The sequence below is a fragment of the Gekko japonicus genome, unplaced genomic scaffold, assembly GCF_001447785.1.
Source record: "Gekko japonicus isolate JY-2015 unplaced genomic scaffold, Gekko_japonicus_V1.1 scaffold1086, whole genome shotgun sequence".
In the NCBI taxonomy this organism is placed as follows: domain Eukaryota; kingdom Metazoa; phylum Chordata; class Lepidosauria; order Squamata; family Gekkonidae; genus Gekko; species Gekko japonicus.
In genome coordinates, this window is record NW_015165270.1 from 604818 (window position 1) to 629049 (window position 24232).

Here is a 24232-nt window from a genome sequence, read left to right on the forward strand (position 1 = left end):
AACAGGGGTCACTGGGGTGTGGGGGGGTATTGGTGAATTTCCTGCATTGTGCAGGGGGTTGGACTGGATGACTCTGGAGGTCCCTTCCCTCTCTATGAGTCTATGATTCTATAATTCACCCAGGCTGGCTGTGGGCACGCCAGCACCTCTGTCAGGCAGAAGCGCCTGAGATCCTCCCCCTCCCCTTTTCCTTCTCCCGACTTGGAGGTGAAGGGAAGGCAGAGGGGGGAAAGAATGCTTCTGCCTGTCAGAGGGGCTGGTGCACACTTCCGGTGATGTCAGGGGGTGTGGCATATGCTAATAAGTTATGCTAATGAGCTCCTGCAGCTCTTTTTCTACTAAATGACCCCTGAACAGAAGCATTGTGTCCAGATCATGGAAGGTGGTAGTTCCGATCTATTCTGCTATGGTCAGGACTCACCTGGAGTACTACGTCCAGTTTTGGGCACCACATTTTAGGAAGGATGTTGACAAGCTCGAGCGTGTCCAGAAGAGGGCAAGCAGGATGGTGAGAGGGTTGGAATCCAAGTCTTATGAGGAAAGGCTGAAAGAGTTGGGTATGTTTAGCCTGGGAAAGTGAAGGATTAGAGGGACATGATTGCAGTCTTCAAGTATTTGAAGGGCTGTCATGTAGAAGATGGAGCAGATCTATTCTCCTCTCTTGATCCGGATTGCAAGACTAGATCTAATGGGTGGAAATTACAAGGGAGTCGTTACTGGCTAAATATCAGGAGAAACTTCCTAACTGTAAGAGTGGTTGAGCAGTGGAACAGATTGCCTCGGGAGGTGGTGGATCCTCCTTCGCTGGACGTTTTCAAGTGGAGGCGGGATGACCATCTTTCAGGTATGTTTGAGGGCTATCTTTCGGCTATGCTCCTGCAGAGTGTAGGGGGTTGGACTAGATGACCTGCAAGATCCCTTCCAACTCTAACATTATATGAGTCTATGATAGAGTTGGAAGGGATCTCCATGGTCATCTAGTCCAACCCCCTGTACAATGCAGGAAATTCACAAATACCTCCCCCAACACCTGCAGTGACCGCTGTTCCATGCCCAGTAGATGACCAAAAAAAAAAAAAACCCTCCAGGATCTCCAACCAAACTGGCCTGGAGAAAAATTGCTTCCTGACCCCAAAGTGGCGATCAGCATTTCCCTGGGCATGTAAGAAAGGGCCACAAGAACTAAGCACTGAAGAAACCCTTCCTGCCCTTCCTCTCATGATCCGCCTAAGTTCACAGAATCCTCTATATGACAGCCCTTCAAGTACTCAAAAGTGGTTATCATATCACCTCTCAGTCATCTCCTCTCCAAGCTAAACATACCCAGCTCCTTCAACCTTTCCTCACAGGACTTGGTCTCCAGACCCCTCACAATCTTCATTTCCCTCCTCTGGACATGTTCCAACTTGTCTATATCCTTCTTAAATTGTGGTGCCCAAAACTGAACACAATACTCGGTGAGGTCTAACCAAAACAGAGTAAAGCAATACTATCACTTCACGTAATCATTTACAATGTGTGCGTGCATTTTTATTTCCTTATTAAATTGCTTGACTTTTGGGTGAGTTTGTCTGGCAGCCCTCTAAACTTCAGATTATACTTCTGTGATGCCCCTTCTCCCCTCACACAGAGTACCTACCACCCTCTACAACCTCTCTCTCTTTCAAGTTTAGGGTTATGAGTAGGTCAGGCCATCACACTTGTCACCCTTCTTGTCTCTTTTAAAATATTTAGAGATCCCTAACCATTTGATACCTCAGGTCCTCTCTCTCAGTCCCAGAGACAACAGCAGACAGGGCCCAGCCCTCTTTAATAAGAGACCCTCACTCAAACACTTCACAGAGTTATTGGGGTTGGAGACTCAAACACTGTTCTATTTACATGCTGCCACCATTTATTTCATAGCCTAAACATGCATAGATTGAGATCTTCACTGGCGTGCGTGTTTCTTTCCCTGGGACATATAGCCCATAGGGTTGAACAAAACAAGAAGTTAACTTTTATTTATAGTTTGAACATAACAGTGAAGAAAGTAAGGTGGAAGTTAGAACATTTTACTTCCATTGAACTGTGCCATTGAGCAGATCGTCACTGAACCTACCTGGGAGAAGTGATCCTGGACTTGGTCCTGCTCAAGACCTGGTGAGGGATGTAAACATGATACCACCGGTTGGGAACAGAGACCATAATGCTATTATTTTAGCATTTATGTAAATAGGGAGTTGCCCAAAAAGACCAACACAACCACATTTAACTTTAGAAAGGATAACTTCTCTCCAACAAGTGGGCATGAGAAGAAACTGAAAGGAAAAGCATGAAGGGTCAAATCCCTTTGGGAAGTTTGGAAACTACAATCCTGGAATCTGATAAAATGTATACTTCAGGTTAGGAAAGGTATGAATAGGTATAAAAACGGCCTGCATGGTTAATGAAGAAGGAGATTGGATTTATACCCCGCCCTTCACTACCCAAAGGTGTCTCAGAGTGGCTTACAAACTCCTTCCCCTCCCCCTCCCCCTAACAAACACCCTGTGAGGTAGGTGGGGCTGAGAGAGCGCTTGACAGAAACTGCTCTTTTTCTGAGTGATGGAAGCAGGAGAAGGTAAGAAGGATTCCTTAAACAATAGAAGGCTAGTCCCAGTGAGGTAAATAAAAGGAGCACAGGGTTTGGTAAATAAAATGCAAGTCAGTGATCAGACAGGCAAAAAAGAACTATGAGGAATACACTGTAAAATACATAATGACCTACAATAAAAATGTCTTCAAATACATTAGAAGCAGAAAACCAGCCAGGAAAGCAGTGGGACTCTTGGATGACCAAGGTGGAAAAAGAATTACTAAAGGATGATAGGGAAATGGCAGAGAAGCAGAATGCATTTTTTGCTTCTGTGTTCACTGTGAAAAGTGGGGGGTGCTTGCCCACTTCAGAATTGCTGATTTCAGAAGGGGTATTGACAGGCCCATAGCTAACACCCCCAAGCATTTTTTCTGGGCCACCTCCCTCCTGGGGAGGCATTTGGGTTTCTGGGCACAGAGCTCTCCTGGTGGTTCCGGGCACCCCCTTGGGAGCTCCGCAAGTCTGGGCCACCACACCCCCTCCCACCCTGACAATGGAGCCCAGCCGCACCAGCCCCTTAGGATGCTGCTCTGGGACACGCTCAAACTGCTGGGACACTTGCAAAATAATGATCCCTCTGGGGAAAGCTGGGAGGGAGTTGAGTGGGCGGGTGCACCAGCCGCTGGGGAGTCCTTCTGGGGCTTCGGGAACAAGCCCTTGATTGCCTTTGTTAGGGAGCCGCTGCCACGTGTGCCCATGCGGCTGTGCCCCCTCCCCAATGTGCATGTGTGTGAGAAAGAGAGCATGCAGAACATCTCCCCCAACCTCCCTGCACACATGTGCACTGCAGCCGAGTGTCAGGTTTTGAAGAGGAGAGGAGACCCAAGGAGGGTGTGATCCGGTGCTTGTGCCTTCTTCCAGTGTGGATCGTGAGATGCCCTGGGCTGAGTTAACTGCTGCCCCCCCCGGCCCCCTCCCCCCAAAATCCCTAGCTACAGGGCTGGGTATTGAAAGTCCTGAGTTGGATTGAGGTGACGAGAGAGGAGGTCCTGTGACTGATGGACAAATTAAGAACTGGCAAATCTCCAGGCCCAGATGACATAAATCCAAGAGTTCTGAAATAACTTAATTGTGAACTTGTGGATCTCTTGACAAAAATATGTAGTCTATCACTAAAATGTGCCTTCATTCTTGAGGACTGGAAAGTAGCTAATGTAACCCCCATCTTTAAAAGAGGTTCCAGGGGAGATCTGGGAAATTACAGGCCAGGTACAGGGTAAATTGGTGGAATCCATTATTAGTAGGCACATTGATGAACAAAAGCTATTGAGGAAGAATCAGCATGGATACTGTAAGGAATGATCTTGTCTCACTAACCTTTTAGAGTTCTTTGAAGGGGTGAACAAACATTTTTAAAAATAATTTTATTAATTAAAAAAAACAAAAAGAAATTACCATGTCCATACGTAGAGGTCTAATATCAAACAATAGAAAACATACATCCAAAGCCATCTATCAACTAAATCCAAGGGCATGAGATCCCATTTATTAAAACCTTAACCAGCTAAATTGTCGATCATTTATGGAAAGGACTCCTTTATTGGAAAGGAGAGTCAAAACTGATGACCATAGCTCCAAATGATCTACCTGAGTCATGATACCAGGAACTCCAAAAAAAGAATGGATTGTCCATTATCCTGCTCATTAAAAATTAATCCCATATTTTAGCATACCATAAATTTAGAGAAGGGGGGCTTGGTTGGTTCCAGGCACTAGCTATAAATCTAGCATCTGCTAATATATTAGATATCAATACTTGACTGTGCATTGGATACATACATCCACCTAATGATCAAGTAGCAAGAAGTCTGGAGAGTAAGGGAATTCTATAGACATTATGTCACAGATTTCGGATCTCAGAATCTCTTTTCAACCTGCTTTACTAGGCTTCAGAGAGAGGGGGCATTCTCTACTTTGAAGAGTCTTTGTCAGCTTCTGACATTTTTCAAAACCAGCAATAACTGTTTAGGATCTCAGTTCAAGGAAAATAACATTTTACTTCAAAGTTCAGTTTAGGCTCACGTAAATCAGAACCTCAGTGCTGATTCTAGGGTTCATTTGCACTGTCTGCTTATATGTTATTGTCCAGTATAATAAGATCCCATTATTTTATTCTTTACAGACTGCCATAAATTTAGACTTCATATTTACAATGCACAACCACTGACTAGAGCTATTTGGAGCGAGAGACCCAACCAGCTGCTTCCTACGTGACCTGATGTTACAGTTTGCCATGCTTCTCACATTACTCACTTTGTTACTCGCAGAGAGTACCTGGTCTCAGAAAGAAGAAACTGATAGCACAACTAACTTTGTAGTATTCAGAGGAGGGAGGAAAACCCCCTGACTCGCCACAATCAGGGAAATGCTGTATTCTGGGGAAACCCCTGCGCTCCATCCAACTCATGCATCTTACACAGCAGTAGATACCGCTAAACCACATAAAAGTTTATGATTATTTATAGAATTTATGATTATTTATAGAATTGTTATCAAGAGTAGGAAAAACAGTAGTTTAATCCTGACAAGACAGAAGTGCTACTGGCAGGTGGAAGGTGTGACCTGGGATTTATGGTGTCACCCATTCTGGATGGGGCTGCACACTCCCCTTGAAGGAACAGGCCCATAGTCTGGGGGTGCTCTTGGACCCAGGCCTACTGCTGGATAAGCAGGTGACACCTCTGTCCAGGAGTGCCCATTACCAGTTTTGACTGGTTAGCCAGCTGTGGCCTTTCCTGGCCAGAAAATATCTGGCCACCGTGGTATGGACCCTGGTTACATCTAGCTTCAATAACTGCAATGTGCTCTTTGTGGGGCTGCCCTTGAAGAGTATTCAGAAACTTCAGTTGGTACAGAATGCTGACTGGAGTGCATCATAGGAGCCATGTCATTCCAGTCTTGACCCACCTATACTGGCTTCTAATTTGTTTCCAGGCATATTTCAAGGTGCTGGTCTTGACCTTCAAAACCCTACATAGTTTGGGACCAACATATCTGAAGGACTGCCTTTATGCCCTTATGAACCTGCCCTACTGCTACAGTCATCTTCAGAGGCCCTGCTTTGGGTGCCTCCACCTTCTGAGATTAGACAGGTGGCAATCCAAGAGGGGGCCATCTCAGTCACTCAGAGGATCAAAGCTCTGGAGCTGTCTTTCCTGGGAGATTTGCCTCTCCCCTTCCACTGCTGTCTTCCGCCGGCAGGTGAAGACTCTTTTGTCTCGTTTGGCATTGCCTCAGTGCTCCTGGCATCCTGACCATTGTTTTATGTCTTGTATGTTTTTGTTTTATATGTTTTTTTTTACTTTGTTAACTCTTTTAAAAATTGTCTTAATGAGAAGTGTTTGGGAGAGGAACTTATTTTAATGGTTTTATGTATTTTATCATGTATGCTTTAAATTGTTAGCCACCTTGGCAACCCTTGTAAGGGCAGAAAGGCAGGATATAAATTTTGCAAATAAAGAAATAATAAATATTTTCAGATTTTGGTTCGCGCTTTAAGGGAAATGACTTAGGTCCAACTTCTTACTGTATTTGTGAGATCAGCTTTAATGGCCAGCCTAAGACTGACCACCTCCACAGTTCAGGTTATTTTGTTTGATCATGCCTGATACTGGCAACAGTAGCGTGTCAAAGTATTAGGATCAGGTTTGGGAAACCAGGGTTCATCTTCCCACTCAGCTCTAAGGCTCATTGGATGATCTTGGGCAAGTCATCATGTCTCAGCCTAACCTACCCCTGAGTACTGTATGAATGGTGGGGAGACCATATTTCCCTACTGGGCAACTTGAAGGAGCTCAGGAAAGGCCAGGCTAAAAATGTGTGTATATATTTATTATAAGCAGATAGGCAGGGACCTCTTCATAGATGAAGGAGGTTCAGAACAAACGGAAGCTCAGTTACCTTGCACTCTCGTTAAAAAAGCAAGGTAAGTTTATGGGTAATTCTGATATCAGTAATACGTGCAGTTAAACCCCATTCTTTTAAATGCACTGGGACTAGTAAAGAGCAGGAATCAACTTCATAGTCTCTAACCAAGCCCTCAAAACAAAACTCATGCTTGCCAAAAATAGGGACGTTACTAACACAAACACTGTAATACTTAAAACTGAGTTGTTTTACCACTGCCATCTGGGCTGGGAAGACAAAGCCCCGAAGAAATCAAAATGGGAACCACTTCTCACTAACTATAAACTAAACGGGGGGTGGGGGGGGAAAGAAGACCGAAGCATTAGGAAGTCCTAAGGAAACTGTTCTCAGTGTTGCTACTGCTGCTGTGGTCCGGTGGGAATGAGCTCGCCTCTTCTCTTCAGGCATGCATATTGCTGTATGTTGCCCCCACCTAGGGGGAATCCAGAAATCTGCTTTGTTCACATGCTGATCAGCTCATGGAGACCTTTTGGATCTGTTGGGAAAGCAGGTATTCAGTATAGAACTGCCTTTTCCCTTGTCCTGCTAGTCACTTGTTTGGCAGAGACAAAGGAAGTGAGATGCAAACTTTACTCTCTGCATCACTGTCTTAAAACTAATTTTAGTGTTTGTGGAAATGGCAGGTAAAAAAAAAACCACAATCACGTAGGAAGCTAGCTTTCTTCCTGTTATCAACTGTACCATTTACTGTCTTATTTTTCTTATATTAGCTGTTTCAAGCAGATTCTGAAGATGTAGGGGTATAAGTCCTCTAAATAAAGTTCTTGATTGGAATACTTTACTTTGATTTGTCAATAAGTAAATCACCATCTGAAAAGGGTTTGTGCATTAAAACTAATGCAACCAAACCATACCAAATTAGCTCATTAGTCATTTAGCACAGAAGTGCTTGCTCTAACTGGAAGGAGCTTTCCAAGGTATCATCAGGCAGGGGTCTTTCCCTGAGCCACATTTAACTGGAGATGCCATTTGAAGCTGGGTCCTTCTGCATGCAAAATGTGTTCTGCCACTGAGCTATGATCCTCCACCCACCTACACATACCCACAGTGAGTAAAATATGGACACTTCAGCATTTGATTGCTGGCATAATCTTTACCAATTGAGAGGGTGGGGGAAAAGGTTTCAGGGAAAAACAGATGCACAGGTAATATCCAGAGTTGGAAACAAACCTGCACTTTACCTACATCCCTTCATTGGGTCTCAAAGAAAATTCCAAATGTCATAGTGGAATAAAAGAATAAATATTATTTGAGACTCAAAATACGAAAAAGGTGTAATACCTCTTCAATATCACCTCTCCTCTTTTTTCAAGTTTAAGGGTATATATACACACACATCCCTAGTTCAAGAATGAATTAGGCTCTTAAACCACTACCACAATGTACAAAGTATTAAGCCTGTGCTTTACTGCCCTGATGTTAGTTACTGTAAGTGGCAGACCTGTAACCAGTGTCCCACAGGGCTATCTAAAACGAGCAATATTGACTGACATAAAAATACTGCTAGATATTTTGCCAGTAAGTAAACAACTTAGCCGCACTGATTTCATTAATTGTAAGATAGATATCAATACCTATTTTATTTATCTTCCAGAAAGATGAAGGTGAAGATGAAGGTGAATTATACACACCAGAGAACACTGATGTAAGTATAAGTTTTTGTACTACCTTTTATTATACATTCAAGTAATGTAGCTTTGACTGTGATACAGATTCAGAACATTATTGGCGCAAACTATTCAAAATCAAGCACTTCTAAATACCATTGATTTCTGTGGGGAAATGAAGCATGTACATCAGGGCCGTAGCCAGGAATGTTTTCTGGAGGGGCTTGGGGGGGGGACACTAATTAAATTTAAAATAAAATTTAAAAATAAATTCTGCCCTGCCTGCCTGCTCCAGTCCTCCTCCATCCCCACAAGCCATCTGAGGCAGGCAGGGTAGCAGGCAGTGAGCTTGTCTACCCCCAACAAGCCCTGTGCAGGCACGGAGGGGAGGGGAGAGAGGAGTAGCTGCTTACTCCAGCAGGCAGTCGCCAAGCCATGCTGGCTCTTCCTGCTGCTTCTGGGAGGGCCAGCCAGCATTGCTTAAGCTGCATCACCCTGTGCTGCTGCCAGTCCAAAGCGATTTCGTTCCTCCTTCCGGGCCAGATGCTGCTCCTGCTGCCAGGGTAAGGGGTGAGTGGAGGAGGGTTAGAGCAATCGCTTTGGGCTGCTGGTGGCACGGCTTGAACAGTACCTGGCCCACCAAACTGAAGACTGGGGATTGGGGAAGATTGTGGTGGGGGAACTGCTAGGGATTCGAAAGGGCACAGCCCCATGTACCCCACCGCTGGCTACGGCCCTGATGTACATAAATCTTTGCTACTGACATTAAAGTAACAAGAAGTGCTTCACTGAGTGGATTGCACCCCATATGAACTGGAATTTCACAGTGATTCTTCATAAAGAACCAATGTCTGGCGAAAAGGCATTTTGATCCCTTGGAGTAACTGACTAATGACTGGATATATTTAAGTCCTTAAAGAAATATATGTAGTCATTAGTCAGTTACTGCAAGGGATCAAAATGCCTTTTCGCCAGACGGTGATTTTCTGAAGCAATTTTACTAGTTTCAACGCTTGTCTTCTCTCTCTTTTCCCAAGAGCTATGCAATCCCTCTTATTAACACATCCCCCCCCCGAAATTGTAGTACTGCTTGTTAATGTCACTTTACTATGTTCAGTGAAATGGACAAAGCTTCAGGTATGGTCTTCTCTGCCACCCATCACCCACCTTATAAAGAATGATTATAGTATTATAAACACTCACAGATTAGTACCCCTCCCCAATGACCACACTTCACTTTGCACAGTTAGGTGGATTCACACTTTATGAAAAGCAAAACACAAGCTTAAAACAACATTCAAAGCTTCGATTCAGTGTACAAACCTCAGTGTTTGAACATCCTACTTCTGTCTTTGATGATTATTATACAGCACAGCATAGTGTTTCTGAACAGTATTTCAAGGCTCTGCTTTGCAGAACAACAAATACTTCTTATGGTAATCTTCAAAATTAACATTGCAAAATCAACTGATGCAAATATGTAGCTTTTTTATACCAGTACTGCTGCATTAGGGCTTATATCCACCCTTTATCAACATGTACTTAAACTGTAGATAAATTGCAGTTTCAATATAATCCAGGGCTTGACAAAATCCAGTCATCAAGTAGCCCTTGTGCTGAGTATTTTCAGCAATGCTTTAATGATGTTTCTCAATAATGTGAATTTAGTTGGTTTTGACAGTTCTATGACTAAAGCCTACAGTTCAAAACCAGGGCTTGCTCTATTTATCTTGGTGGCACTTTTAGCTCTCATGCAAGGAGATATCCCCCACCTCTGGTGGGGCACTATTTTTCAGCCTCCTTCCATCCTGAACTTTTATCCACTCTAGTCTGGTCTCCTCCGGTCTTATTTACTTGCTTTCTTTTTTCTAGTATCTGTCATAGTCTCTGCTCTGTATCTCATACTGTATTATAGTCTCTGCTCGATATCTCAAACCAATTTCTCAACTCTTTTCTCAGCTCCTTTCGTAATCCCCATCTCTAAACCCCTTATCTACTCTATTACAGATCTAATATGTTATATCCCCCCTTCCACAGAGCATCACAAACACCCAACTTTGATTGAAGCCTAATGTTTAATTAGCACTGGTGGCCAACTGACATGGATACATTGACATCACATCTTAGCACGTGGGTTTGACTCCCAATGAGCCCCACCCACCAGTCCATTTTTTATTATTTCCTGGAAAAGAAAAAGGTGGTTGAATGTGGCTTCTTGCCACATTCCTTTATTATGCATTGTGGGTCATAAAAGTGAATGTGCAGTAACCACAACAGCTTCAATGTATTTGGTAGCTTGTGGTGACCAACAAGCAGGCACTCAGGGACAAAACTGATGTGAAGGGAGATTTGTGCTCTTAGTAGTCCTTAAAGGCAAACTGAAAGAGTGCTGAGCAGATTCATATAAGAGCCATGCAGGGGGATACATGTGTGTTACTGTTTCAATAGCAGAGTGGTTTTACTAACTGAAATGCCCACCCCTCCCCACATTATTAGCACTTTAAAGGAAAAAGAACAGGACTTTTAAAAACATGGTCTAGGCGTACTGGGCAAAACACTGTGATTACTTAATTTATGCAAGTGGATCCTGAGGTTTCTGGGCCTGGAAGCTTACCTTCTTCTATCCCACAGGGGATTGTCTGTTCCCAGACCCATCCATTCTGCCAGTCAATAGCTGGGATATCCTTTTCCCCTTCCAGGGGAGCCTAAAACACAATTCCTCCAAAGAGCCACTGTGGTGTTGGGAAGAGTGAACTGGCACCACTCAGCCCTTAAGGTTACTGGATGACTTTGGGTTCGTCAGCGTAACCTTCCTCATAACGTTACGATAAGATGGAAAGCCATGTAATGCAAACCTGGGCTCCTCAGAAGGTTAAGATTCAAATGTTCTAGATGCTTCCAGTGTGGTGGCCTGCTGTTTTTTTTTTCTTTCTCTTCACCTGTCCCCATGTCTGGTATGCAGCTCTGAGACCAGTGGACTCCTTGCCCTCCTTCTATTTTTGGAATACTGTAATTATGGTCTCTTTCCTTGCTGTCTCTCCTAGCATTAAGTACTCCATCTCTCCTTTTCTTCCTGCAGTTCCTGAAAAATAAAAAGCTCATGAATCTCACAGGGACTTTTGCCTTCAAGGGCAAGAATTCTCTCTACTCCTGCAACAAAAAATCTGCCACTACTGAATGGAGTCTACTTGATATAAAGCCACTTGATTGTATTGAGTTGGACCATAAGAAGTAGTTAGGCAAAGGCAGCAATATGTAAGATATTAGTTCGAATTGCTGTAGATTAATGGGGCTATTTTAAATCAAGGATGTTCTTTCTGGTAGATGACAGTCTATCTTAACATAGCTTTCTTCTGCTTATTTAAGGTCAAGTGTGCAAAGGAGGCCATGATATGTTACATGAAAGAAATTGGTGCTTTGGCTGAAGAATGTGAAGAGAGAACGATAGTTAAAACTATTGAAAGAATTCAGAGAAATATTGGAGCTGCTTTGGTAAGCATATCTAAACATTCAACTGCATTAATCAGCTGTTGGGATATGATGCACATAAATTGTGATACAACGGTAAAAAAAAATGACCTAATGCAACAATTTTCTTCTGCAGAACTATACATCGAACACACAAGCTACTGGACGAAATAGTTCACAACTTTCTGAACCTTCCAATGTGACATTAGCTCTGTTCACAAGCAGAGGAGAGGTTAGAAGCTGACATTTAGCTTTGTATTGGCTCTATTGGGTGGGATGGGGAATGTCTTTGGAGGTCTGAGGGCAGTTAAGGGACATTAACATCCATTAATGCATTGCAGGTCAGTTCAGTTTCAAGAAGCTAAAAAAACCAGCATTGAAGTTTCATACCATGAAAGGGGTTAACTATTGTATAAAAAAATATAAAACTAAAGCAAACATGTAAGTTAGTAATACAGGTGTGACAGAAAACAAAAATACATAAAGAAAATTATATAGGGTAACAGCTAAGGTTCTGCACTGTGTTTTAGTCAATATGACCCCATAAACTAAAGAGTGTTTAAAAAGGAAAAGGTGCATATTGCTTTTGTCTCCATATTCCTTTCGATGGGATCAAATGCCAATAGTGTACTAATTTGAATGTAATTTTTAAAAGTAATAAGACAGGAGTGAGAGGAAAGACATGAATAAATGGGCCACAGAGGAGGCCCTTTTCTACTTTATTGAAGTTTACCACATACTTCTGGAAACATTCAATTTTACACACTGCACAGAAATCAGGGGGTTTTGTTGCTTACAAAATTAAAGAGCTTTTGTGTTTGTTTTTGATTGAGAGTTCGCTAGGATTTCACTGGAGATAGTATAGCAAATAAAAGTCAATATTCCATAAATGTTGCTTTCAATAATTTTTAAAAAGTTTGCTGAGACCTTCCTCAGAGTCCCTAACAGGGTGATGCTAAATCATACTTAGACTCTGGCATAGCCCTTTCCCTAATTTGTTTACCTTAGAGCACACAATTAATTACAAACCTCAATCTTTTTGTTGCAGAAAGATATTGCAGCAAAGACGAATGTGTGTCCTCTGTGTGAATCACATGAACTCCAGAAGACTACAACTTTTTTAGAACGTATGATTCAGTTTGTACAATTTGCTCTAAATGATAATGGCCTTAAAATACTAGGCTAATCAATCATAATATTGTCTAATTATTTAAAATAGTTTATTTATATTTTAAGTGAGAATGTTCTATTTTGTGTTATCTGCATCACATCATCCTGGTATTTAATAGTTTAGAAAGTTTTAGTTTATGGTCAGACCTGACCCTATTCAAGCTATTCAACTTTAAAATCAAATACTTGTATTTCATTGCTATACTTTAAATGGTTAAATAAAACTTTATATGTTTGGAAGTAAACAGTATTTAATATAATCAATTCAGCTCATAACTATATTAGGATACACTCCATTGAATTTAATGGTAAAAGAACATGCATACAGTAAAAGCACTGTACAGTGGCCACTGATAATCTAATTTCTTTTGGCTAAAGATTGTTTAAAAAGGAAAACTATTATCCAATAACCTGGATGAGATCCAAAGAGGTTTTTTGGGCACGCCTGGGGCATGGCCGAAGAGATTTTTGAACCTTCTTTAAACTATAAGCCCTATGGCTCTGCTTCTGAAAATCCCTCAAGTTTTAAAGCTATTTGGAATGGGCGGGAGTTCTTGTTAAAAACTCACAAGTCTGGAGTGTCACTGGACATGAAGAACTAGTTGGACTTTCTTTTGAATGTCAACTAGGATCTACAATTCTATTTCAGTAATGTACATTATTTACTACAAATCTTTGGAACTAATAATTTTTAATGTACTCTAAAGAGAAAAACAAAATAACAGCACATAAAGCAATGTTGCAAAACTCACGCTTTTCCAAAACATCTCCCCAACTTTACTTCAACCTTCAACTCAGGGTGCAGATTCTCAGATTATTACTGTGCCTCAACAATCTTTTGACTGTGAAGCTCTCAGCTAGGCAGTAGCCTGCTGCTGTTTCAGATGTGGATGTTACAGCCCCTAAACAGCAGGTCTCTAATCTCCCTCTTAGAACACAGGATCTCCTTTATTCATATAAATGGATACCATGGCAGATCTCCAAATGGTTAGCATGGCAGCTCTTCAAGCATTCAAGAGAAAATATAATTTTTTTAATGGAGGGAGACAGCAGAAGCCTGTGGCTAATGCTTTCTCTTAACTGAATTAAGGAATGCCTATGTGAATAAACCCTGAGTGCATGTCAACTGTTAGTCAGTGGTCTCCATATTCTGGAGTCTCCATTGCCTGAAAAGGTAGAGGTGCACACTTAACATAGAAGAAGAGGAGATTGGATTTATACCCCGCCCTTCACTACCCAAAGGTGTCTCAGAGCGGCTTACAAACTCCTTTCCCTTCCCCTCCCCACAACAGACACCCTGTGAGGTGGGTGGGGCTGAGAGAACTCTTGACAGAAACTGCTCTTTTCCAAGAACAGCTCTTATCAGAACTATGCATACAGTCATCCAGCCAAGGTCATCCAGCCAGGTGCAAGTGGAGGAGTGGGGAATCAAACCTGGTTCTCCCAGATTAGAGTCCGCGCACTTAACCACTACACCAAACTGGCTCTCTTAAGAGTTAAGTGACATACCTGCACTTCCACCAGAGTAGAATTGATTTTCCTTGGACTCTCTTCTCTTCATGAGTTATTTCCTTTGTCTTCTTAATGCTTTTCTCCTTCTAACACTGCTCATTGTCTTAACATACATTCGTGGCCCTAAGGGCAGGTGAAGGGATGGAACCGCAGGGACAACCATACAAATAAAAACGCAGAGACAGTGTTGGGGTGAAACAGGACACAGGTTTATTGATAACAGGAGCATTGGTGCAGCATAGGGCATAGATCCAGACATTGGGCTATCTACCTGCCAGCTGATGGAACCCCTCCCCCAGCCTGCCTTCTGGGGGGGGGGCAGACCTGGAATGGGAAGTAATGTGGAACCACATGGGCATACACCTGTGTGTGGATCCCTTGCCACCTGAGAGTAAAGCTCTGCGATTGCCCCTAAGCTGGGCCTACCACCTCCAAGACCCCTTAAGGGGGTCCCCACCCTGGGGGAGTCAGGTATACAGGAGCAGCCTCCCACCACCAAATGGATCCAGTCCAATGCCTAAAACCACCTAAAGCTGTGACAACTAAAGAGACCATAAAAGAAATATTGCGATACAAACCATAAAATGAGGGTGGGAGGATTGGCCGGAAATGGACTGGTGAGCTCCCGGAGGTCGTGTGGACTTTTAAAGGGGAAGGGGGTGCTCTGGAGCAGCTCCCTGGCCTCCCCAGCCCACCCCCACATACGTCAGCCATAGGCTGCTGGGGAAGGGGGCTGCCAGCTGATGGAAACGGAACCACCCATGAGTTGTGTGATCGCCACAGCCTGCCTCCAGTCTTGCCCCGTGCTCTGCAGCCACAAAGGCAGCCCCAGGTAAGTCCAGGATCATGGCTATTCTTTGACAATCTTCACACTGTGTTTGTTCATATATACACAAGAGAAACTTTTTGCAAGCTCAAGTCTCTCACCAACCTCAAACCCAGCTCTCTTTTACATACAACACTTTATCTTCTATAATCAACTTAAATCTACTTCCCACATGCTTTCAACCCTACATTTAAATCAGACTGGAGTTGAACTGGCCCTTGAAAGAGCCTAGGAAACATAGCTTAATGTCTCAATTTTCTATTACAAAGTAAAGCTGACTAAAATCCAAAACACATTCTCCTTCTTAATCACAAGGCTTTAATTCCCGAAATGTATGCAGTGTATGGGAAACAAATCATTACTAGAACGGGCAAAAGAACATGAAATGTCTTTAACATGAAAAGAAGCATTTCAGCATGCTCTAGAGATAATTACACACGAGATTAATTTCACATATAGATTTCTTTTATCAGTCCATCTTTTCTTCCCTTTGAAGCATGTTTTAGTCTGGGTAGAAATGAAAAGACTTGTACACTACGAGCAGGCAGCAATAAAACAGCTGTTTTTTTAGGAAGAGATGAATAGTATGCAAGACATAAGGTGCCCCAAGATGGAGGAAACTGTAAAATAGATTTCTTCCCTCACGCTATCTTGTCTAAAGGCTTATAAAATACTATTAGTCTTCCACCAACAGAAATTAGAGAAGTCTTGCTGGTATTGTGCGTGGTTACAATCCTAGATTCAATGCTCTGCATATTTTACTTACCCCTCCTCAAAGCCAGATTTAGCATTTACAGTTGATAGACATGGGCCACAGAAAAGATGGGATGTCCAAGAACCTGCTTGGCCCAGGCAAGCCTGTACAGGATTAACACCCCCAGGCTACTCCAGGGTTGAGAGGGAATCCTGTACTTTTCAGTACATTAAACAACAAACCACGAGATGGTCTATACCCTCTCTGGTTTCCAGACAATTTGTCACCAGAACCTCTTTTCACTAGTCCCCGCTTTTCCTAAGGGAAGAGATTCCAAACGCTTAGTTAGCATCTGGGACAGAACACATTAGCAATTCAATCCAGAGATGCACACTTTTACCAAGGTAGCTTATGTGGTCAGGGTTAGCCACAAGATTTAGCCGAGTTCAAGTTACAACACCAGAGACAATTAGAAATAAGAAGGATCTTTATTCAGTACAAAGCACAGCAAACAGACTAGGAGATTACAAAATAACAAAGACTAGGGCAAGTTGCCTTAACTACACATTAAAGATAAGCAGGTTGCTTACCAGTAACTGGTGATCTTCAAGTGGTCATCTGTGCATTCACACCCATGGGATTCAGTGCGCACGCGCTGGATCAATCGGTGCTGTAGCAAGCTCTATTTTAACAGATTTTCACGCCCAGTCCCTCCGGGCATGCGCAGGAACCCCACCGCGCATACCCAGGGAGTGGGCGCGGACATCCCACCAGTTCTTTCAAAGTACCGCCACAAATCAACCCCTATTCAAAAATGTAGAAGCTGACAGCAGTGGGGAAGGAGGGTGGGTGGTGTGAATGCACAGATGACCACTCGAAGATCACCAGTTACTGGTAAGCAACCTGCTTATCTTCGATGTGGTCTCTGTGCTTCACACCCATGGGAGATTAGCGAGCAGTAGCCTACCTGGAGTTGGGTACTGGCAGGGCTTTTACTGCGTAGCTGAAGACAGAATGTGACGTCCCATGTTGGTACCGGTGTTTGTACGGACGTCTAGGGCGTAGTGCCTGATGAAGGTGTTAGGCGTGGCCCAGGTAGCGGCTTTACAAATGTCCGGCAGTGGCACTCCCTGGAGGAAGGCAGTGGAAGTCGCGACAGCCCTGGTGGAATGAGCCCTGATCGGACCAGGCAATGGCTGTTTGGCGAGTAGGTAACAGAGTTGGATGAGACCTACAATCCACTTAGACAGGCGCTGAGCTGTGATGCAACTGCCTAGTCAAGCCGAAGTGTACAAGACGAATAATTGCAGGTCTCGTCTGGTTGGATGCGTTCTTTGGAGATAGAACAAAAGAGCACGCTTGACATCTAGAGTGTGTAGTAGTCTGTCCTCTGCTGACATAGGGTTTGGAAAGAAGTCTGGGAGGAAGACCACAGTCTGCAGGTGGAACTCTGACACCACCTTCGGCAGGAAGGAAATGTCCGGTACTCCATCTGGCAAAAACGACAGGTAGGGTGTGTCCAAGCCAGGAGTTTTAGCTCGCATGTTGCAAGTGGCTCGAAGGGCTTCGTCGTCACCTGGCATAGAACTAGAGGAAGGTCCTATGGAGTAACTGGAGTTTTAACAGGGGGGTAAAGGTGAAGCAAACCTTTTTTAAAAAATTCAAAATCGGATGTGAAAATAAAGTACATCCTTCAACTGGAACATGGTAGGCCGAAATAGCGGCCAAATAAACTTTCAACGAAGAGTGGGAAAGTCCCGAGTCAGCTAAGGAGAGGAGGAAACAAAAAACTCTGTCGAGGCCAGCTGAGGTGGCTCGAGTGACGTCCTCACCAAGTAAAGAGCAGAACTTCTTCCATTTATAAGTATAGGACTTCCGCGTAGTGGGTTTCCTTGAATTCAGGAGGATGTTAACTACACGGGAGGAGAAGCCTGTGACGTTACCTGCCATGCCGTCAGTTTCAATTGTGGTATGTTGTGATGGAAGACGGGGGAGTCTGAGAGCAGGAGGAGGTCCGGGGCCGGGGGAACTGATGGTATATTCCCCGTAAAAGCTCGAGGACCATTGAAAACCAAGGCTGTCTTGGCCACCATGGTGTTATTAGGATACAGTCCGCGGCTTCCCTGAGAATCTTGCGTACCACTCTCAGAAGCAGAGGTAAGGGAGGGAACAGGTAATGGAGCCCTGATGACCAAGGGTAGAGGAGGCCATCTCCCAGAGATTGTGGGTCGTTGCCTCCTTGACCGCAGAAGAGATGACATTTTTTGTTGGTTCTGGTCACAAAGACATCGACTAGGGGAGTCCTCCACTTGTGGAAGAGTGGGAGGAGGTATTTTGGATTCATCCCCCACTCATGTAGGCTGAGTCCGGCTCGACTTAGATGGTCTGCCTGCATGTTCATGTGGCCCGGGATTTGAGTGGCCACAAGAAAAATGTCATTGTCGATGCACAACTCCCACAACTGGATGGCCAGGTTGCATAGGCGTTGGGACACCGTGCATCCCTGCCTGTTGATATACGGCAGCACTGTGATGTTGTCCGTCAGGATCGTGACACATTTTCCCTTGAGTAAGGGGAGGAAGGAGGTGACAACGTGCCGTATGGCTAGGAGCTCAAGGAAGTTTTTGTGTTTTTTCCTTGTCTGCGTATCCCATTTCTCTCCGACAGACAGCCCCATGGAGTGTGCACCCCATCCCGTCAGGGAGGCATCCGTAGTTATTGTGACCTCCGGTGACAGAGGGTGGAAGGGCGCTCCCTGAAAGATATTGGCAGGGACAGTCCACCAGATTAAAGAGTCCTGAATGCTGGGGGGAGGGGATAGGATGACAGTGTATCGTTTCTCGGCAGGTCGTAGTGGCGAATGAACCATAGTTGTAAGGGACGCATTTTGAGTCTCGCAAAGACGAGGACGGACCTAGTTGCCGCCATTAGACCGAGCAGCTGCTGAATTTTGAAGGCGGTGATGGAAGGGTGGGTTTGGACAACAGTGGCCAGGGAAATGATATCTGATGCCCTGTCGTTGGGCAGGTAAGCCATGCATGTCTGTGAATCCAGGATTGCGCCGATATACTGTATGCGCTGGACTGCAGACAAGTGAGACTTTTGCCTGTTGACTTGAAGGCCCAGATATTCCAATAGTGTCAGAGTCTCTGCGACGTTTGAGATTAGGGCGGTTTTGGAAGGCACCACCAGAAGCCAATCGTTTATGTAGGGGTTGATCGCGATACTCTGTAGACGGAGGAAAGCCGCAACCACAATCATGGTCTTCGTAAAGACTCTTGGGGCACCGGAAAGGTCGAATGGAAGGGCTGTATACTGGAAGTGCTGGTGACCAATAGCAAAGCGTAGGTATTGGCGATGGAAGGGGTGGATAGTGATGAGAAAATATGTGTCTTGGAGGTCGAGAGTTGCCATCCAGACGTGTCTGTGAAGCAATGGCATGACCTGTTGAAGCGAGACCATGCGGAAGCGGTGGTAAATCACGAAACGATTCAACTCCCTGAGATCTAATATGGGTTGAATGCCTCCGTCTCTCTTTGGGACTGTGAAGTATCAGGAATAAAATCCCGTCCCATGGAGATGTGGTGGTACATGCTCTATGGCTCCCTTCTGCAGAAGGACGGACACCTCCTCGAGGAGAGGTGGGGAAGGGGGCGTGGAGACGATGACTGAAGTACTGGGGTTCTGGATAAACTCAATTTTGTAACGGGTCAAGATGGCAAGCACCCACTCATCCGAGGTGATGTGATGCCAAATGAGAAGAAAGGGTGACAGATGGGTAATTGCTGACTCGGTGACAGGGAAGTCAAAAACCCTGTTTGGAGGGTTTTGACTGTTTGGTGCAAGAAGCTTGTTGGCCTGAACCGAATTTTGGCTTTTGGAAGGCAGGTTTCTGGCCTCCGGAAGATATTCTTGGCCTCCAACGTGTATCAGGGGACTGATGCGTAGGGGTGCGCCTCTGCCAAGACCGCGACCAGGTGCAGGGACGATACTGTTTTCCAGAGGATAAGACCCCTAGATCCTGGGACGCCTTTATACTCTTATCGAGCTCTTGCAGAGCAGAGTCGGTGGTGGCATTGAACAATCCCAGGCCATCGAAAGGTAGGTCTTCCACGTAAGATCTAGTGTCCATTGGCAGGCTAGTGTTATGGAGCCAGGAATGTCTTCTGAGTGCTATTGCAGAAGCCATTTGTCGCGAAGACGCCTCGAGGACATGTTTGGCAGCTGTTTATCACAGACTTCCTTCATCATAAAGTTATCGTCTCTCTCTGCCAGCAGGGAGAAGGAGTTTGAAACTGGGATATTAAAGATATCCTTTCTTTTCTCAGGGAAGAACTCCATAATTTTTGTTTGCTTGGTCAGAGGCAAACAGACCAATTCCTCCCTGTCTTCCAGTTCTCTGGGGTGTTTTGCTGACCCTTTCCCTCTCTCTGGGAAGTTGTTCAGCTGCTGAGTCATTTCGCACTCCACTGATAAGCTATTACAGCTTAAGATCAGAAAAACAGCAGCAGCAAGCATGAAGTTTACTTAGCTAATAGAGCCCTTGCTTCAAATAGAAAAACATTTTTAAAGTTTTGTTTAAAATGTTTAAAACATGTTAAAAATGTTTTTTTTAAAAAGGAGACTTTGAGAGTTCAGAAGGAGCAAGGTGCAGCTTCCACAGATTAATTAGTCCTCTCGCTTCTCACATAAGACATAAACAATTCACTGGCTAGCTCCAGACAAGGCAAAATAAACTAAAATAGCTGATTAGGTTATAAATAGAAAAAAGAATTAGATAATACTGTCCTGGTCAGACGGAGAAACAGCTTGTGCGTCTTCTCTCACCAGCTGGAAGGGGAGGAGTCTCTCTTCAAACTATCTTGGACAGCACTGGCTAGACAGCCTCATAGATCTACTTCCTCTTAACCCCCTCCCCCATTTCTCTTTTGACTAGTACAACTTGCTTAGGTTAAAATTTATCTAATTTAGGATTTATTAGATTGCTGTTTTAGTGTGTATCAGTTCCTTTCACTTGTATCCTGCTTGCTAATTCCCTAAGTTATTTGTTTTCTTATTGAACATTCAACTTTTAAGCCTATGTCTGTTCGTTTCCAAAAAACTGCATGCTTTATATGAGGGGTTGAAGGTCCCAATCATTGCCCCTGGATACACGTTTGTGTGCACTGTGAACATTTTAAGAGGGACGCTCCGACAAGCTGAGATATATGCATGTGTAAATCATTTGGGTAACTGCCTCTAGGGATAGGCATAACCCTGGCAACAGTTTACTATGGGAGGAAGGAACAGACACAAACCTTTCCACAAGCACGCACACACTTAATTCTAGCAATGGCTTGGGTTATATGTAATTGTTTAATAGCAGCTTGATGCACAGGAGTTAGTTGCATTATACTTATTGAGATAACAGCTTGGTAGCAAAATAAAATCTGAAAGGGGAAGCCTAACTTACCAGTTTCTTATAACAAGGGTTTTTAAACGATAAAAGGAAACTCATTACAACCTTTAAGCCAAAAAGTTTCACAGCAAAACTTTATTGAAAAACCCCACTCAGCTGCATATCCAATGATTAGACTGAAACGCATTGCTTTTGTTTTATACATTTATTCTAATACTTACATGAACGTAATTACTAGGAAAAGTAATCAGATCTCCATACTTAAACTCAAAAATTTCAGCAAACTGCAAACCAGGATGGCAAGGAACTACCGAGAAATTAAAAACTTACAGGATCAGGTATCTTCACTGGTTTAGGATTGTTTCATACATGATAGCCATGTGAAAGCTACCGAGAAAATGTTTTTATATGATGGGGTGCCACAACTGATATCCAAAGCTGCTTGCTACATGGCCTTGTACAACCGTATCAAGACATTCCATTCTGCTGGCAGCTGTCACCATGACTGAAACACACTATTATTAATGCATTCCATGCAAAATCAATCGATGTGACGATCCACTAACAGATTTTATGTAGGGATACAACTACACGTACATGGCCACTATGAAAACAGGCCACTATGAGAACATGCCTTCAATGCAATGCAAAATTTTGTATTAGACTGTTGTGAATTTATTGAATTAGGTCTGGTGAATCTTTTAATGGCAGTGCTCTCCTCCCTAATACAGAAGGCGCTTCTACCAGCAAAAGAGTCCCATGTCAACAAAAGGCTCCTTGCACAGGGGAAAAGCCCTATCATTAAGAGAATGAATCCACAGGATCCAGCCCATTAACCTTTTGGTGACCTAACTTCAAGAACCAGCATCTGTTCTCTTTAAATATTTCTACCCATTGGTTTGCCTGTTTTCTATATTGGCACTATGTGGATGAAAATAGTACAGCCCTGGATGAGCATCTCAAGCAAGTTCAACCCATCAGTATATAAAATTCAAAGACCATCAGACAAATCGTACTACTGTTATTGAAAACTGAAGTATTATGTTAAGAGATAAGACATTCACACTATGAACTACTTTCACCTAACTCCTTAATGATTAAACATCACACATAAAAAGTTTAATCTCAAATTAAAAGTTATGACTTGATAATTTCAAAGTTGGTCCATAGGCGTAAACAGATCACCACTGCATGTCTCTTGATTTGTAAAATACAGACCGTGTTTTGGAGAGTTCCATTAACAGTTCCATGAGGGAGATGGATATGTATTTTATTCAGGAAGCTTACTCTTGTGTACTGAGAGCAGTTCCTTGCAGCCTTAAGCTTGAATGCTCACAGCTGAGAGAGGCAAAGGCCACAGAGATGGTTAATAAAAGTGAAACATTGAGCTTTGGAGCCAAAATAGAAAGGACAATGCAGAATATGACAATGATCACAGCAAAAGGCGGAGTTATTGATCAATTTTCTTCACTACTCAAGTTCACTTATGAGGCATCACTGTCAACACAGCTGAGAAATCATTTAAAGATAGTTAACTGTGAAAAACAAGCTACTTTAATCTCAGGTATTTTACAATGGCAAAGTGTTAGCAATAAAAACAGTATGTACATTTTATCAAGTTAGAGCAAGCTAATCAGTTGACAGTATTTTGAACAGAATAATCTACTACTAAAAATGATATTTCTATTTTTCAAGAGCCAGCCTACTGGCAATCAGTCAGAGTTGCCAACTATCACATACTGAAATGTTCAATACGTGGAGACTTCACAATCCAGGGCCCATAGCCGTGCTCCTCTAAGTAGGTTTTCAGCAAGTTCTTTGCTTCTTGGTAGGACTCTGCTGTAAACTGAGCAAAAAAGAAGTTAATATTCAGCACTGAGGAATTGCTAAATGAGTTAATCCTATAAAGTTTCCAATGAAGCACAGTAATTCTGAGAGATCTAGTACCCTGAAAATGGGATCACATCTTGTTATGCAAGTATACCTTTGATATAACTATACCTACTCATTATTCAATGATATAACTACCCAAGACCTGTATGAATTTTGAAGAACAGTCCTTAATCATTGAACAGAACAAACCTACGTAAATGAAAGTGCCAATTCCCTAGCTAAAAAGTGTCAATGCTATTCTAAAAACGGCAGCTGTCAAATCTACAAAATCATAAAGATACAATATTCAAATTACCTGTCTTGTATTTTAATCACCACTGAAATCTTCCCTCAAACTAATCAATCATGACAGATCAGGTAAAAAAACCCAGATGATAAAGAAGAAGAGTTGGATTTATACCCTTTCCTTCACTTGGAGTCTCAGAGTCCTTCCCTTCCTCTCCCCACCACAGACTCCCTGTGAGGTAGGTGGGGCTGAGCTCTGAAAGAACTGCTCTTGAAAGAACAGCTCTGAGAGAACTGTGACTGGCCAAGGTCTCCCAGCTGGCTGGATGTAGAGGGGTGGAGAATCAAACCCGGCTCTTCAGGTTACAGTTCGCCACTCTTAACCACTACACCAAACTTGCAACTTAAAGTCTTAAGGATTAATAGAATGGGGTTTGAGAGCCATTCTGCTTTAGCCTTTAAAGCACTAAATTACAATCGGGAAAAAAAAATCTGATTCAAATCTGTCATCAAGCTCAGCGAATGATCTTAGGCCTGTCACTCTGTCCCAAAAGGCTGTTACAAGGGTACAATGGAGAGCATGTAGGCTGCCCTGACCTAGAGAAGGATAAAATGGGATACAATAATCTCACTTCAAACATCTGCTGACTTCCAGCTGACTGACACTTTTAGACATGGCAGCATTATTTCTGCATTTGAAAATTAATTTTATGTATCCATTAGAACAGTAGTTCCCAAAGTGGACACTACTACCCCCGGGGGGGATTATGGGGGGGGGTGTTAAGAGATATGGGGCAACAGGGGGCACTAGAGATGGGCTCCTTTGACTGCACTGTTCACTTGTTTACGACTAACCAGGCTATGGCACCATGCTGGCCAGTGCTGAAATCTGGTG